The following is a 16237-nucleotide window of genomic DNA, read 5'->3' as shown; positions in this document are numbered from 1 at the left end:
CACATTCATTGGTACACGGGGGGCTGTCATGGTAAACACATAAACTGTGAAGACACACATCCCTTGTCACTTGAGTACATGAACAAATGAGCTGTGGTTGGCCCTCTGGCACATGTCAACCGCATACACCCAAGACTTCAAGGCTATGTATCTCTCTTTATTTTGTTTATTTAAAACTCTAGCATATACATAGTGCCAGGGAATAGGCTGTATAAAGCTTTTTCAGCCTTCTTGCTAGAATAAAAAGTAGTACTAATTTAATTAGCTGACCCTCGCAAATTTGATTAAGTACTTATTGAAGCTTTTGATAGTTTAATTAAAATTAAATTTGAGGTGTTAAAGAGAAGAAGCTACATCTTTTTTTGCTTGATAGAATGTCATTGATGCTTTCTTCCATAGAAAACATTAACACTGAGAACAAATTCCAAGCAGTATGCTGGGAATTATTCTCATACTCTCCCCTTTGTTGTACTGTCAAGCATGCCCTCACAACACACAAGCAAATGTGACTGACAATATTTGTGAAGACAATGCCTTATTATTCCTTCTTGGCAGAATTCCTGCCTTCCATATCTCCCAAACTTCTGCATATAGTACATGCAAGAACTACGCAGATGAATAAGCATGGTTATCTAGAGTTACAGTTAGACATGCTACATTTCAATGAGGCACAGCTTGCTAGCTGAACATGCTGGGGTTTTGTTACTAAACATGTAGGATAGCTTTCTCCATTTACACAGGGACATACTATTTATACAAATGGCAACGTTACACTCTCCTATTTATATCCCTGAAATTACTATGGATTGACACCAGTGCAACTACTATAAAGAGCCATGATTCTCCTAGACCAGCAGTATCCTGTATGCAACAATAGCCCACTCTCAAGGGCCTTAACAGAAAATTCTATTCCCTGCCATTCACTACTATCTCTTCACAGGCTAGGTTTAGGCAACCTTTGAACATGATGATTCATGTCCTAATCATCTGAGCGACAGTTACCAATATTCCTATCTTGCATTAATTTGCCAAGCCATTTTAAAAAACACAGTTTTGGCTAGTATCACATCCTGTGGCAATGAGTGCATCTTATAAAACTGAAGAAACCTTTCTTTTTTTAATTTGGCTGTTAGCTTAACTGAATGCCCTCTAGTCTATGCATTCCATCACTACAGGAAAGACAATAAATGAACAAGGAGGCTCAACATTTACTTGAATGCAGGATCTCCCATACCCTGAGGGATAAGATCCCCCCTTCAAGTTGTTCTACAGCAGGATCAGGAAGATCCTGCTTTCAAATACATGCAGAATCTCCTTGTTAACTATGTTTGACTTCTCCCCATGGCGTGAGGGCAATAAGAAGGTTTATGAGCCTTGACCCACTCACTCCCCACAGCACAAAAGTATCACTCAATCAGGCCCACGGGGATAGCATTCCCAAACTCAGAATTTTTCTCCTCTACTGAGCTGGGGTAGTGCAGTAGTTAAGAAGGTGAGCCTGTAAGCACCCAGTACACATCTCACTTCAGCCAGGAACTCACTAAATAGGCTCAGGCAAGTCACACTTCTCTCCATTTCATCTCATCATGTCTCACCACAATAATAATTTAGCCCTACCTTACAGACTCATTGGAAGTATTGCTGGCATATGTACATGAAGCACTCTGAACACCCGGAATGCACAATAGAAAATGCTGAGTAGTGTTATTACTTTCCCAGTTCTACTTTCTGATTTCTTTTTTAAAGTCAGGGTCACTAACATTGTACAAAGTATTGGGGGGGAGGAAGTGTGCCATTGATTTACATGGAGAATCAGGGTCTACTTGATGGGACACAGGCTGTTCTTCTGAAAAGAGTCACTATGGTTCTGTATTAGATTATGTTTGCTTTGTCAACAGCTTCAGCTCACCCTGCAGATCCTGTGTGAACAATGTCTCAAAGATACTGCTACTGACTGCTAATAGTTATTTTGAAGCTATTTTGTTATTTTGAACTTCTTATTTTATCAGAAGTTATTTTCTTCAATTAGTCAGTATATTTTAAAAAAAGGGGGGGGGACTTCACTGAATTAGTACCAGTTAGTTTATTACTCCAAACACTAAGATCTTTCCATAAGCATTAATCATCTGTTTCTCACTTTAAAAACATGGTACCTGTTGCAGACTGGTCACTCCTGACCATGTAGGCAAGGCTGTGGAGCAACAGTTCAGTGCAATTCTTCTGTTACAGACAGTATTACAATCTTGGCTGAAACCTGCTTGGCAAATAAATTCATAGAAGAACAGTCCACAGGTTTTTTTAGGGTTTTTTTGCTAACCTACCAGGTTATATATCCACCTAATGTTAGTCATTTGTTGTTAATGTAATTATAGTACAAGCTCTCTTTACGTTTACATATGATCACACTCAAGCTGCCATTTAAGAACCTAACTCAAAGTTCATGGACAAAGCATGACACAGGGCACAAGCACACCAAGAGGTCGTTCACACAGTCAAAAGCTGTGTTCTGTCCGGGTTTGGGAGCTGTGTGTACTCCCAGTTTTTGGTTGTGTGGAAGCAAGGTAAGAGGAAAACCTGGGTAGAAGGGATTGTGTGGAAGCAAGGCAGGAGAAAAAGCTACCCAGGTTTTCCTCCTACTTTGCTTCCACACAACCAAAAATTGGGAACACACACAGCTCCCAAACCTGGGCAGAACACAGTTTTTGATTGTGTGAATGGCCTCCATAGAAGACGTAATTTCACATTGAATTTAAAAAATTGGAATAATTTCATCCAGCAGGTGTGTTATACTAAAGTTACCTTTACAGTCAGATTACTGACTGAGTTCAGACATAACACAAAATCATGATTTGTGCTGATCATAGTTAAGATCTCATATTTACATTTTGACTTTTGAGATGTGCAGGCAAACTATGATTTATAACTGATTGTTCAGACGCTGGCTTCATAAGTCCATAAATTCACTCCCAAGCCTCTTAAGACACAACAGCCATAACCAGTTGTTAATGGATTGTACTTTCAGACATAACAATTAAAACACATTGTGGTTTGCAAATCAGCTTCAAGATATGGAGGCTATTCTCACGAGCAGCAGAAACTGGGCAAAGGGAGCCCAGCCTGGTTCCTGCTGCTTGTGTGCTGCAACGGGAGCCATGTGGCTCCTGGCAGCAAGGCTCCCTAAATGCCGCCCCCTTTAACAAGGTTAGTGGAGCGTGAGCTCCACTAACCCCGTTTTTAGGGGGTCGTGTGTCGCAGCTCTGTGCTGCGGCATCTCACGAGTAGACCCCTCATAGGGAGGCTAGAAGACTTCCGGAGTCGGGGGGCTCCCCAGTATGCCCCGCATGTGTGGGATATTCTGGGACTTCTGGGGGTTGATCCTGCCACTCCAACTGGCTCCATTAATTGTGTGGGTGGCCAATCCGGCTGCCCAGGGTGAGCTGCCTGCTCATGTGTGGGGAAAGTGGGTTAAGCCAGCTCTCCCCACAAAACCCCTTGTGTGGAGAGCCTCATGGTCTGTCAGACCCACACAGACCAGTTCAGGCAGGTTCCATCATTAAAACAAACAGCAGTTACAGCTAAACAAACCGGGGTTTTGCAATAATATGTCTAAACCTAAACAGCATACAAGATTTCTTATGTATAGCTTTAGAAAAAAACCTATTTCAGTTGTTTCTGGAAAACTACATGTTGGAACTTAAACTGCAAGATCTCCTCTTTTCCTCATATCTTCCCTTCCTTCCTTCGTCTCATGATCACCAACACATTTTTTAGAATAATCACTGAAGCTCTTCTCACGATCAGGGAGGAGAGCTTCGGAGCTAACTGCAGGGAAGGAGGGTTTACCTTACCTTCCCCGCAGATGATAAGTGTTCTGTCCCTGGGTGGGCAGATCGCCCGCCCAGACGAGTGGCAGCTCTCCTGAGGGCCGCCTGTGCCTCACTCAGCCACTCCGAGGGTCGGGTTCAGCGAAGCACTGCCATGTGACTCTCTGCCCCCCTGAAGCCCCAATAATACACTGTGTGAGTGCGTGGTACATTATTGGGAGCCCCCCCACCCCGAGTGTGCCTGCTGAGGCTGTGAGGAGCTGTGGCAGACACACGATCAATTTAACGAGGTTAGGGGACTGCTTACTCCCCTAACCTCGTTTAACGAGGTAGCTATTTTCGCAGCTTTGCCACCATGTACCACCAGGATCGGGCACGATCCCGGTGGTTCACACGAGCGAGCAAAACCAGGCTGGGCTCCTTTAGCCTGGTTTTGCTTGCTCGTGTGAATAACCTCACTAAGTGCTATTTCACACAGTCAGCTGTGGCCTGAACACAATAGCTTCAGATATCATGCTCCAAAGTTGCATGGAGATCTAGCACTATTAAACTGGGTGTATGCAAAAACTTTTCATTTATTACATGGACGAGAAGTTCATGCACACAACAGTACTCCCTACTGCCACGGTAATGGGAGTACATTTTCACCTTTCTCATTCATGACAACCATGTACATGGGCGAGTAGTGCACTTTTGGGCTGGAGACCTGAAAATGAGTATCTCACAGCCAAACCCAACAATAATGCACCAGGCTGGATTCCAGGTTCTCAACACTATACTACTAAAAAAATCAACATATTAACCAGTTGCTGAATATATTTATCCAAACACCAGTGCACCAACCCTCCCTATTCTCACAAACTGTTTATTCTAGCTTTTCAGTAATGCAAATTCTATTATCCAACTATTTCAAACAGGTGCACAGGCTTTAATTTAAAAAACAAAACTCTACTTTTCCAAGATTCTGCTGTTTAAAGAATCCTCAAGGTAAATATTTATTTACCTTATTTTCCACATGTTTAGTCATTTTTCTCAGCTCCTGATTTGTCCAATCTGTCAGTTCACAAGTTACTCATCTACTAGCATAATTGCTAAATATTATGGAACACACGGATTATGATCCTGAACACAAAATTTTTGGAAGAATGTGTACCAAAATCAGTTGAATACACTCCAAAACAAATATGCTTAGAATTGAAAAGCAAGACTTATAACAGCTTACAATAATTTTAAAATAAAACTGATTAGGGCCACCAAACAGAGTAAGTGCTGGTCTTATTATGCAACAGAATTGTCACATATACCTTAGTCAGCAAAATGTCAACAGGCCATGGTGGTTCTCTTTCCCTAAAATGTTTTCTTTTTAAAAAGAACCCTACTAACATTTTAACACCATCAATCCAAATCAAAAACACAACAAGAAATTTAAAATCGTATCCACAACACTTAAATAATTTCTTCTGTATTTTTACAGCAGCACTGAATGTTCTAGAAGGTGTTCTAATATTTCTGGCCAATATTGTAATGGTAGTTATGTGAAGTACTTTATTGCTCAAACTCTCATAGTTTATTTAACAGGAGAGGCTGATAGGAAGAAAGCTGTGTAGAGGAAAGGATGATCCTTTCTGTCCTTAACTGCTACATGACAGGCAGAGATCCAACAGATGAAGTTTTCTCCTGCATGGAGATAGGGAGGCTTAATCTGTCAAATTCCTGCCTATAAAGGCACAAATGTTATGAGAGGCAGGCAGAGAAGCAACATTAGCTGTGCATTACAGAAAAGCCTACATCACTAAGATTATCAATAAAATGTAGTGTAATTAATTCAGTACAGTACAAGCTGATTTTACATTTTTGAAGCATATTCCTTCCCCTACCCCATTTTCTTCAGCAAAAAATTTAAATACTGTAAGTCTACTAGATTTCTCCTCTTTGAATAACCTTTGAAGCATGGCATTTCAAACCAGAGAGACAGGTGGCTATACACTCTTTCCAAAATGGAAATGTGGAAAGCAAAAGAACATGGGGGGGGGGGGGGGAGAAGGACCATACAAGAGCTAGTGTTTAAAATTGTTTTAAAGATTTCCAGTGCTAGTACATAACTGGTCCTCTTCTAGTCCATGTGAGAGGGGATAGACTAAGGGACTGCAAACACCGTTTTGGGGCTAGATGAATATTCTTTTAAAAGAAGAAGAAGAAGAAGAAGAAGAAGAAGAAGAAGAAACCACCCAGAAAGCAACTGGAGGAGAACATAAGAAAAGGAACAGAAGGGGTAGGAAAGTGAGATTGCAAATACAAAATTAATAGTGGCGACAAAACTGGTCAGCACCCACTCATGTACCAGATCATTTTATATAACTAGTTTCTCTCTCTCTCTCTCCTTCCCCATCCCCCACAGCCTGCCCATGGGAGAAAATAATAATAATAAAAATAATCTTACAACACAAGCCTTCGGAGGAGGAAGAAGAGGAGGCGCTCAAACCCAAGTCAACAAATGGAGAAGCATGGAGCGAAGAAATTACTAAGCAATTCAGGATTGTTTTCGTGTCTTACCGGGGTGGAGAACCTTATTTCTTGTACATGTTCTTTTTAAAAAGAGAGAGGGAAAGAGACCAACATTTTAGTCTAACCCACCCCATGTGATTTCCGGGTACTCTCTTGGAGGAAGATTGTATATGGGAGGAGGGAAAGGGCAGAAGTCTCCCCCAAATTCTTCTTGACAGCCCCCTTGTCGCTTTGCCTTTTCTTTTCCCAAACACTTACTGTTTCCCCTCTTTCTCTCGTTTTAAATTGTCTTGGCTTTAAAAGGACTACGAGCTGCCACCAGCCTCTTCTCACTTTGCCAGCTCTCACGTCTCCCTTCTTCAAAGCCGCTCGGAAATTTTTCTGTGCTTCGGATTCTCCTCTTTGGCGGGGCGGGGGGTGGGGGGAGTTATTATTATTTTCTGCGTTTTAGAGAAAGGGGGTAGAAATGGTGCCGAGGAGAAGGAAAGAAAGGAGAGCCAGCGAGAGAGGAAGCGTTTCAAGCTTTTTCTTCCTCCCTGAAGATGACTTGATGGGAGCTGAGAGAAAGGAAGGAAGGAGGAAAAAAAATTTCTACAGAGAGATTGCAAAAGCTGCAGTGTAAATAAAGAAAGAGAGCAAACACGCTTAATAATTGAATGTAGGGAACAAAACAAGCCAGGAGGAGGAGAGAGAAAAGAGTTTTTGCTGGTCAGTAAACTTGCAAGCTGCTGCTGGGATGAGGTCATTGGTGTAAAAATAAAGAGATGGCGTCATTTGAAACCAATCCCAGTGAATGAACTCAGCCTGAGGGAAAAGGAGGGGGGAGGGGGGTGAAAGGCAAGGCAGAGAAATGACTGCAAGCGCGCCCCCCCCGCGCGCGCTCTGCTGCCTCCCTCCTCAACCCCCTCCCCTCTTCTGTCGCTCAAATATGCCAACATGAAATCCACGTTTTAAGCATTTGAACCAAACAAGTTGGTGGCTTTGCGGGGGTTGGGGGTGGGGAGTGCATAAGAGAGAAATGCAGCACAGGTCTCCGCTTAAGACGCCTGTGAATGACACTTTATCTCTGAGGCAGCTCCTGGGGCGGAGGCTGGGCCGTTGTGTGCTCCTAAAAGTATGAGGTCTCTCTTCCCAGGAGGGACTCTGCTGATCTGTATGCCCATCCTGCTGCCCCTACATTTCATCTCTCTCTCAAATTTCTTTAGCTTTACACAATACATTTCTTTCTCTCTTGTGATTCCCTCCACCCCTTTCTAATCTGCTTTCTAATTTTGGCCTTCACCCTTCATTTATTATGCCTACTCTGGTCTCTCTAGTTCTTCTCACTGATACTGGCTTCTGTTAAAAAAAAATCCTCCCAGTTAAAGGAGGGGGGGGGCGTTATACATGACAAGGGGGCTACAACCCCATCTGGGTTCTGTAATGGGAGTAGCCTTTTATACACATTCAGAGTGTGGGTACAAAACTTCCAGATAAGCACCTTTCTAATTAATTAATTAATTAATTAATTTCTGGGTGGTGTACAACAAATTTAAAAAGACATTTAAAAAAGCACACCATTTAAAACACAATGCTAAAAACAATATAAAAACAATTCAAGAACAAAAACCATTTAAAACTAATTAAAATACTTACAGGCCAAACAAGTAAGTTTTAAAGTGCCATCTTGTCCTTGTCTTTCCACTATCATCAGTCACACAAGTCGAATTGCAGCTCTCCTTCCACACTGCAGTGGATATTGTGTGTTTTTGGGATACACTGGTCCTCTCCCCTTTACTCCTGTTTCTCTTTTACCTGGGCTTGTGCCATGCAAATAAAAAGACAGAAGAGTAGTACTAACAACAGTCCCCACGTGCTGTGATTGCAGCTGTACTGTTCTTTTAAAAGTCAGAGCTTTTCCTTTAATTAATATGACAATTTAAGCATGGGGAAAGTACAGGTTGACAAGCGATGGATTATGACATACAAACATCACCAGCCCAGCCCACCCCCCATAAGGAGTGAATGAACAAGGTGTGACAGTGCCAGACTCGTAACCCCCCATTTGGAAGTGCCCTCAGGATTTGGAGAAGGAACTGGCCGATGTCTCCGATCTAGCCTTTACATGTTGATTTGGATCTGTGGACCCAGCCTATACCTGTATATGCATAATTTCTGCATGTGCATTTTGGATTCTGCGTCTTTTCAGCATAGATCAAGGTAGAAAGAACATAGGAAGCTGCCTTTTACCAAGTCAGACCATTGGTCCATCTAGATCAACACATTTTTAATGGGCCCATTTTTAACCGAGGTCTGAGGAAAAGCTGAAGGGGTAGCAACACAGACATCTACCCACATGAGCCAATCCAATATTCTTTAACTGTCTCCCCTCAATGTTAATAGCAAGAAAGGCTTTGGCAACACTCTTACTTCATTCAACTTAGCTCTCACTACTATTTCCCTCTGTTTTGGCTTCTGCACAGGTCTGAACAGCAGAGGTAGTTAATCAACAAAGTGTCCTGCCCAAGCCTCTCTTGCTGTTCATGGTTCAGGAGAAAGCAGTTAGTAGTGCCCGAACTGGCTTGGGCAGCCGTGGGTGGGGCAGGGATCTGTTCCTTTAAAAAGCAGTCAAGCAGGTCCTTACCTGCTCTTGTGCTGCATCTGCTCTTCCAGGCTCGGTGCCCGCTTTCCAAAAGGTTGTGTGTGGCTGTAGCACTGCTTCTAGCAGCCTATGCACAGCGCCAACACACACAGGCTTCTGGGAGCAGCATTGCAGCCACACACAGCCTTTTGGGCACTGCACCCAGAAATGTGGTGGGGTGGCAGAGGAGCAGGTAGGGACCTGCTTACCTGCTTTTTAAAGGATCCAATCCCCACCTCGCCAAACCAGTTCAAATGTGGCCACCCAAGCAAGTTTGGCACTTCCCTAAGTTGATGCCGAACCGGTTCAGACACATCCCTAGAAGTTAGAGCCTGTGAGGAGACTAGGGTTACTCTATGCTTTCCTGGGATCTACTCCGTCTCATCACAGAGCCCTTAGCTTGTATCTCAGCTTGGGAAACCATGGCTGAGATGTATAATAGCGAGTGTGGAGTCCTGTGGATCATGGTAGCCATATGCACTTATGATATTTGGACTCTAAACGTACCTCTACCGTAATGACTTGAACTCATCCTACCACAGCTTATACCATCACTTCTGTCAAAATCAACTGAGATTGCCTCCTGGACCCAGGCGTAGCACCCATTTGACAAACAGGAACAAATGTCCCTGGGCCCAGAGGGTATGGGGGCCCCCAAGCAGGCAGCCCCTGCCCTGCTGCTACTATTTGTGTTGGTCTCCAGGGGTGGGGGATGAGCTGAGTGGCAGCAGCAGCGGGCGCTGTGGCCGGTTGACTTCTCTGCCGGCCTCTCTGACCGAAATGCGTGCCTGCACAGTTCGATGTGGACATCACATGCTCGATACGGATGTCACATGCTCATTGTATGCACCTGCTGCCACTGCCGCTTGGCTCACTCCCCGCCCCCCGGGCCAACAAAATAGCGCTGGTGGGGCAGGGGCAGCGGCAGCGGCAGGGAGATTTGTTGCCTCGCCCTCTGCATCTGATGACAGGTGCAGGGGGCGTGGCTTAGGGGGCTTGGGGCGCGCACACTTCATGCTCGATGGGGAGGCCCCCAAAGAAGATTTTGTCCCCTGGCCCCTGGGGGGTCTCGCTACACCCCTGCTTCTGGACTATACCATCCACATACTCGCAAGTGTGTGTGGAGAAGCATTCCTCATGGCTGCCCAACAGTTGTTGAACTCCCTGTCCTTAGAGGTCCATCAAAGCCCACACCTGAATACTTGTATGAGAGTTGTAAACCCTTTTTCTTTAGACTGGTATTCAAAGACAGGGTTGAGCAAATGTGGAGTAACTCTAATTTCATTGGGTAGTTTGGTTTTGTGCATTTTTAATGTTATTTTCAACTGTTGTTACTTGCCTGGAGCTCTTGGGGAGAGGTAGGACGAAGACTGACTAACTAAAACTTCCTAGCAACTACTGGGTGGACATGGGGAATGATACCCTTGATAGAGATTGGTCAGATGGTGAGTATATACAAGAAGCTGTAACTGGAGTAGGGATTGCTAGCTGTTTCAAAGAGGCATTTTCATTGGTATCCCCATAGTAATGTTTTTGTCTGGCCAGAAAATTGCATCCTATCAAGTACAGTACTATAACAAGTACTGAGGTGAGAAAAAGCAGTAGAGTTTCAATTATGCCAGACTCCACCCACAACCCATCAGATTCCCCTCAAGGCCCTATCCATAATCAAATAGTTTTGATGTAAACCACCCTGAGCCATTTTTGGAAGGGTGGTATATCAATCAATCAAATAAATAAATAATAGCTTTGTGCATAATCTTCAATATTTCACTTTGGCTCTGCCAAGTTTATTTTATTTATTCCATATCTCACCATCCTTCCATCATGGAATGCAAAGCAGCTAGATGGAGTTACCAGGCAGTCCCTCATCCAAACACTGACCTGCCTAGCTTTGGCAAGATGGTTATAGCATATGTCTTCAACCATGCTCTTTCTCTGCCTCTGACTTGCCATTTTTTTTCCTAGGCTCTACCCTGATTATGCCTGACCTGGCCCTGCCCAAGGTTTCAATATTTTGTAAGTCAAAAGCTGTTAACCTTTGGTGACTTTAATATGTGTCCTGGCTCTTGTTGCATTTGTGAGCATCTGGGGATGTGCAGAAATTACACGTCTAGTGCTTGCCCTATCTACCCTTATTTAGAACATGTGAGACAGAGCCCATTCCTTTACCACCAGACATTCAGAGCATATACTCTATGTAGGGGAAGAATGGCAGTTCAGTCCCTAAATAGCAAAGCAAAACCAGTTTAGTGAGAAAGCAGCAAAACAAAAGGTCTTGAGACAGCTCTTTTGTATTGAAGAACTACAAGGATTTATTTAAAGAAAAAGTTACAAATGAATGTGAAAAAAACCTGCAGCTTAATTTCATAGGAACATAGGAAGCTGCCATATACTGAGTCAGACCATTGGTCTATCTAGCTCAGTATTGTCTTCACAGACTGGCAGTGGCTTCTCCAAGGTTGCAGGCAGAAATCTCTCTCAGCCCTATCTTGGAGAAGCCAGGGAGGGAACTTGTAACCTTCTGCTCTTCCCAGAGCAGCTCCGTCCCGTGAGGGGAATATCTTCCAGTGCTCACACTTCTAGTCTCCCATTCTTATGCAACCAGGGCAGACCCTGCTCAGCTAAGGGGACAAGTCATGCTTTCTACCACAAGACCAGCTCTCCTCCTCAAATTTCAGCTGTAGCTCATGGCTGAAGAGAGAGACCAAAACAAACAGCTGTCTCTGGAGACAAACACTGGAAGAACAAAGAGGGGAGGAATCCAGCACTTGTATCCATGACCCTAAAAAAAACCAGTGGTCACTATGAGACATTGCAGCTGAGAGCTGATGCTGCCAGGGTTCTAGCTCTAACACTCTAGATATGGAGACAGTCTTTTCCCCAAGGGAGATTATGCATTGAAGTGGTTTAGAGCCAAACTAGGCAAGACATAGAAGATCAGTTATTGGATCTCCCAACCTTTCCATTTTCCCCCTTTCAAAGCAGATAGGTGAGGTGAACTGAAGTGGAACTGTGGTATTGGAAGAAAGCGGGAGTTACCCTTTCTCCCCTGCACCATATTGCCAGTTCAAAATAGTAGCTTGTGGGCGGATTTTGGATTTCACCTATGGGCATTCTGTTAAGTATGGCAAGAGGAAGGGCAACTCATGTACACTTCCTTTCCCACTACTTGTTTAGAACATTTGAAGTTACTCTCAGGGCCAAACTAGATGTTACTTTTAATGCATGGGTGAACCTGGTGTTTTGCTTTTCCTACATCTTGTTTTGTTTTTAACCAAAGTAGCTGCATAGCCTGGCTTTAAATTGTTTGTAATGTTTCTTTTATTTGTTTTATGTTGTAAACCGCCCAGAGACATACATTTGGGGTGATATACAAATATAATAAATAAATAAATAGCCCTCAATACAGATTGTATGTTTTTAACTTTTGTAAACTGCCTTGAGATTGTTTTTAATGAAAGGCAGTATATAAATTCAACAATTAAATAAATAAATAAATAAATAAATAAATAAAAATAAAAATGGGGGGGGGTAGCCCACAATACAATTTTCCTGCTGAAAAGCAACCCTCCAGATGCTATTTGCCTTCAAATCTGCTGTTGAAGATTGCAGCAAATAGCAACTTTGTTTTCAGTAGGAAAATGGCGTAAGAATAAACAGAAAAGAGCCAAACCCTTCATTCCTGCTATAGTCCTAATCTGGATCAGAGATGCCTGTAGCCATTTTTGGTTATCAACCCCAAGATGTTGAGTCCCAAGCACAAGATGAAAACATGTTGCTTCCTATATTTTATCAAGCCATATTGATAGTAAAGTAAAGTGTGCCATTGAGTCGGTGTCAACTCCTGGCAACCACGGAGCCCCGTCAAGGTCGTAACTATAATAGGGCAAGGGGAGACAGTTGTCTAGGGCCCACTGCCTTGGGACTCCCCCAGAGGCAAGTCACACGATGGACTCCCCCAGCTGCACACCCGCCTGGGCTTCCTTCAGTTGTATTCATCCTCCAAAATTGATGTGGGTGTTAAGATGCCCTACCACCCAACCCACTGTGGCATCCCTAGGAGCTACCCATGGGGTACAATGGGGTATTTTGAGTTTCCCCATTGTTCCCTATGGCCAAAACACTTGAAACATTTCGTGGTTTATTCCGCTGAAACAACCAGGTCGACAGCTGTTTCAGCAAAATGTTTCAGCCACCTGTGTTTTATTTTGAGCTCAAAACAAAACACAAAATCCATTTCATGCACATCCCTATTCTACATATAGATATACATATTTGTAAAACCATGCTTACTTCATAGACATTAGGGATAGAAACTGAGCTTACTAGCTATCTGGTGGTAGCATCTATATCAATTTTCTAATTTATTAGATTATGGAAAAACATCACAAGGATACCTAGAGTATAAAATATAAACCTCTGAATAAGACCGGTTTGGGTTGAAACGTGTTGGGTGTGTCTCTGGGATATATGAAGAAACTTTGTCTTTGAATCTATCATTATTTTGACAATTCATAAGAAAGTCTACATGGCTTCATTTTCTTTGGATTGATTAATTGCTGACCACAGCTTTTCATATTGTGGACTTCGTTCTAGGTACTCTTGGTCTTCCTTCACTGATAAACTATTTCCTTTTGATATTGATGAGATTGGACTTTGGATATATCTTGCCTTTAACCATAGGTGTCTATTATATAGGAAATGTGCATGTTTTTATGATTTTTAAAGCCAATTTATTTTTAGCATTTAAGGGTGTAAGCTTTATATTTTTAATAACTGTTTTACAATTTATAATTTTTAATAAATGTGTCAGTTTAGATGTATTATCACATTTTTTATAGTTATACCATTGGCCCCTTTAAGAGAGACAGAGCCCCCTCTTAAGAGCTCTATGGGGAAAACACTGGGAAGGGCATGCATGCCTTCCATGATAATACAGGGGCTCAATAGGGCTCTGTTTCCCTAAAAGAGCCCCCCCGCCACCTGCCAAAGCACAGCACTGCACAGTGGGAATGGTCACCGCCGCATGGTGCTAGGGGGACTGCACAGAGTATTCAGCTTTGGACGAAGCTTCACTCAGGCCCAATAAACAATCAGTCAAGGAGCAGCACTTAAGGTTGATGGAGGTCACCACTGGCCCCTGGGTTACAATGAAAAACATTGCTCTACCATGACCCATCTTTTTCTAAACAAAATAATCCAAATGCTTTAGCTTTACATAGCTGGGAGGGTGCTCTGGCATGCTGATTGCCATTTTCGGTATATTTCCAGTTCTATATTTTTTTTTTAAACATGGAGAACTGAACTGTACACAGTATTCTTAAAATGCACCACATAATCTCTTCAGTGTTTCAGAGAATTTATTCTGGGACACTTTGTAAGATTTTATCCCCCAATGTTACATGGAACTTAAATTAATCTAATATTAACACAGCATTCAAATAAAATACCATGTTTTTAGCAACTGCATCTGACCTTTAAGACTGTTGCTAGTGGTTGCTTAGTTTCAGTGTAAAGCAGAAAATCACCATTCTCCAGAGGATTGCAAAATGCCTTTTGTTCATATGAAATTACCAATAAATAAATAAACAAACAAACAAACAAACGGAGGCACAAAACCACCAATATTTTGATCCTCTAAGCAAAATGCAGTGGTTTTCAAATTATGTTCCAGGGAACTCGGGGGTACCTTTGAATATGCTCAGGTATTCCCTAATGATATCAGTCATGGACAGGGCCATCCTACCATGAAGCAGGGTGGAGCAAGCCATTTCATGTGGCAGCTTGTGGTCCTGTTTTCTGGGGCATCTTAGCAGCCCACTTAACAGCTGCCCACATGGGCACCACAGTGCTTTTATTTTTACCTTCCTGATAGAAAAGAAAAGAAGGGGAAAGGATTTGAAAGTAGGAAGGAATTGGGGGTGTGATTTTTATTGAACTAAAGGGAAAGAGGAGGGGTACAATTTTGGACTCTGCTTCAGGCAGCAACGTATAATTTAGCTAGGTTAGCGTTAAAGCAGTGGTAGGAACAAGCAGGCAGGCAGCCCACCGCACAATCATCTGCTTTCCCAAATTCCCCTCCTGAAGCAATTTGCTTCACTGTGCTACGTGGTAGGGCTGGTTCTGTGTACAGCTGTGCATGAGAGATTGGTCCAGGAGCCTAATCCATCGATTTATTTGCAACTGAAGTGACCTAGCAAGGCTGATAATTTCTCTGCTTTTGTCTGAGGTCATCCTAAACAATGGGTTGTGTGCCAATCATGCCTCAGGAAGACAAGAAGTAGAATTTCAAAGCAGCTGATAATCCTTGGTAACTAGGTAAGGGGCACCAAAAAACCCAGTTCCGTTCCTGTCTCGCCTCAGGCAATAGTGAATTGAGAGAGCTCTGATCAGCCAGTATTTTCAGGCCTGTTTTCCCTCTATTTTCCTCTCCTTCCCCCTCCTTTTTTGTGCCAGGGTGAGAAGGGAGTCATTTAGTTTACTTTCTCTAAATTCAAAACATTTTTTTAAAGTTCCAGAATTCCATCTCTTGACTCTGTTTTTGCTTCTGCTGGTTTGATTTGTTTTGGTTTTCCACTTCCCCTTCCCCACTCTCCACATGGAACCATCCCATGCCAGGGACTTTTAGGGGGTTCCCGGTTGGATTACCCCCATTCTGAGGGCAGAGTATTGCCTTAGAAGGAGAGAAAAGTGATTGCTGCCCCCAAGGTTCCAAATGCTTCCACTCTCCCTCACCAGCTGATGCAGCCAGCGTTCCGACCCCTCCCACGTCTACTGACACTTCTGCCATTCCCACTCCTCCGGAGCTTGTAAAAACCCACAAGAAAGCTTCCAAAAAGCCTAGACATTTGAAGGAAGAGGGTTTGAAACCCTCCAAAAAACAGAAACTACTGCATGACCGCACTAAGCGTCACAAAAAGAAAGCTAAGCCTCCAGTCACCCATTTGAGTGAACGATTGCTGTTCCAAGCTGTATGCCAGCAGCGCCTACTGAAAGAGCCTTCCACCCACCATTTTACAGATTCCAGACGGCACAGAATTAGTTGCTTTTCCAATGGGTGACCTATGCATGCCCGCAACAAAAACTACTGGCAACCAACCAGGGGAGGGGGAACCCGGTTTGCCGATCATTCCCTCCTCATCCCAGCACCATCGGCATCCACGCTTCCTTCTGAGCCTCCTACCATCCTTCTGGTGTCTTTTTTGGAACATCCCTTCCTTCCAGCAGAGGACATGCAAACCGTCCCTTCAGGGAACATTGTTTCGCGCAAGCTGGTTGCCTCAGA

At 43.3% G+C, this 16237-nt stretch overlaps 1 protein-coding gene across 5 annotated transcripts in view; it reads right to left on the bottom strand.

Moving 5' to 3' along the window:
* The window catches only part of DUSP16 (dual specificity phosphatase 16), a 57023-nt gene extending 48896 nt beyond the window's left edge, over window positions 1-8127 (bottom strand). The window contains exon 1 of one of the 5 annotated variants that reach the window (XM_053253294.1): window positions 7965-8127. The gene's annotated coding sequence lies outside the window, so the exon portion shown is untranslated. The other 4 variants (XM_053253292.1, XM_053253296.1, XM_053253295.1 and 1 more) reach the window with 4 other exon arrangements.
* Between the last annotated feature and the right edge of the window lie 8110 nt (window positions 8128-16237).

Source organism: Hemicordylus capensis, chromosome 5 (assembly GCF_027244095.1).
Source record: "Hemicordylus capensis ecotype Gifberg chromosome 5, rHemCap1.1.pri, whole genome shotgun sequence".
Classification (NCBI taxonomy): domain Eukaryota; kingdom Metazoa; phylum Chordata; class Lepidosauria; order Squamata; family Cordylidae; genus Hemicordylus; species Hemicordylus capensis.
This window is presented reverse-complemented; position numbering and strand designations above follow the sequence as displayed.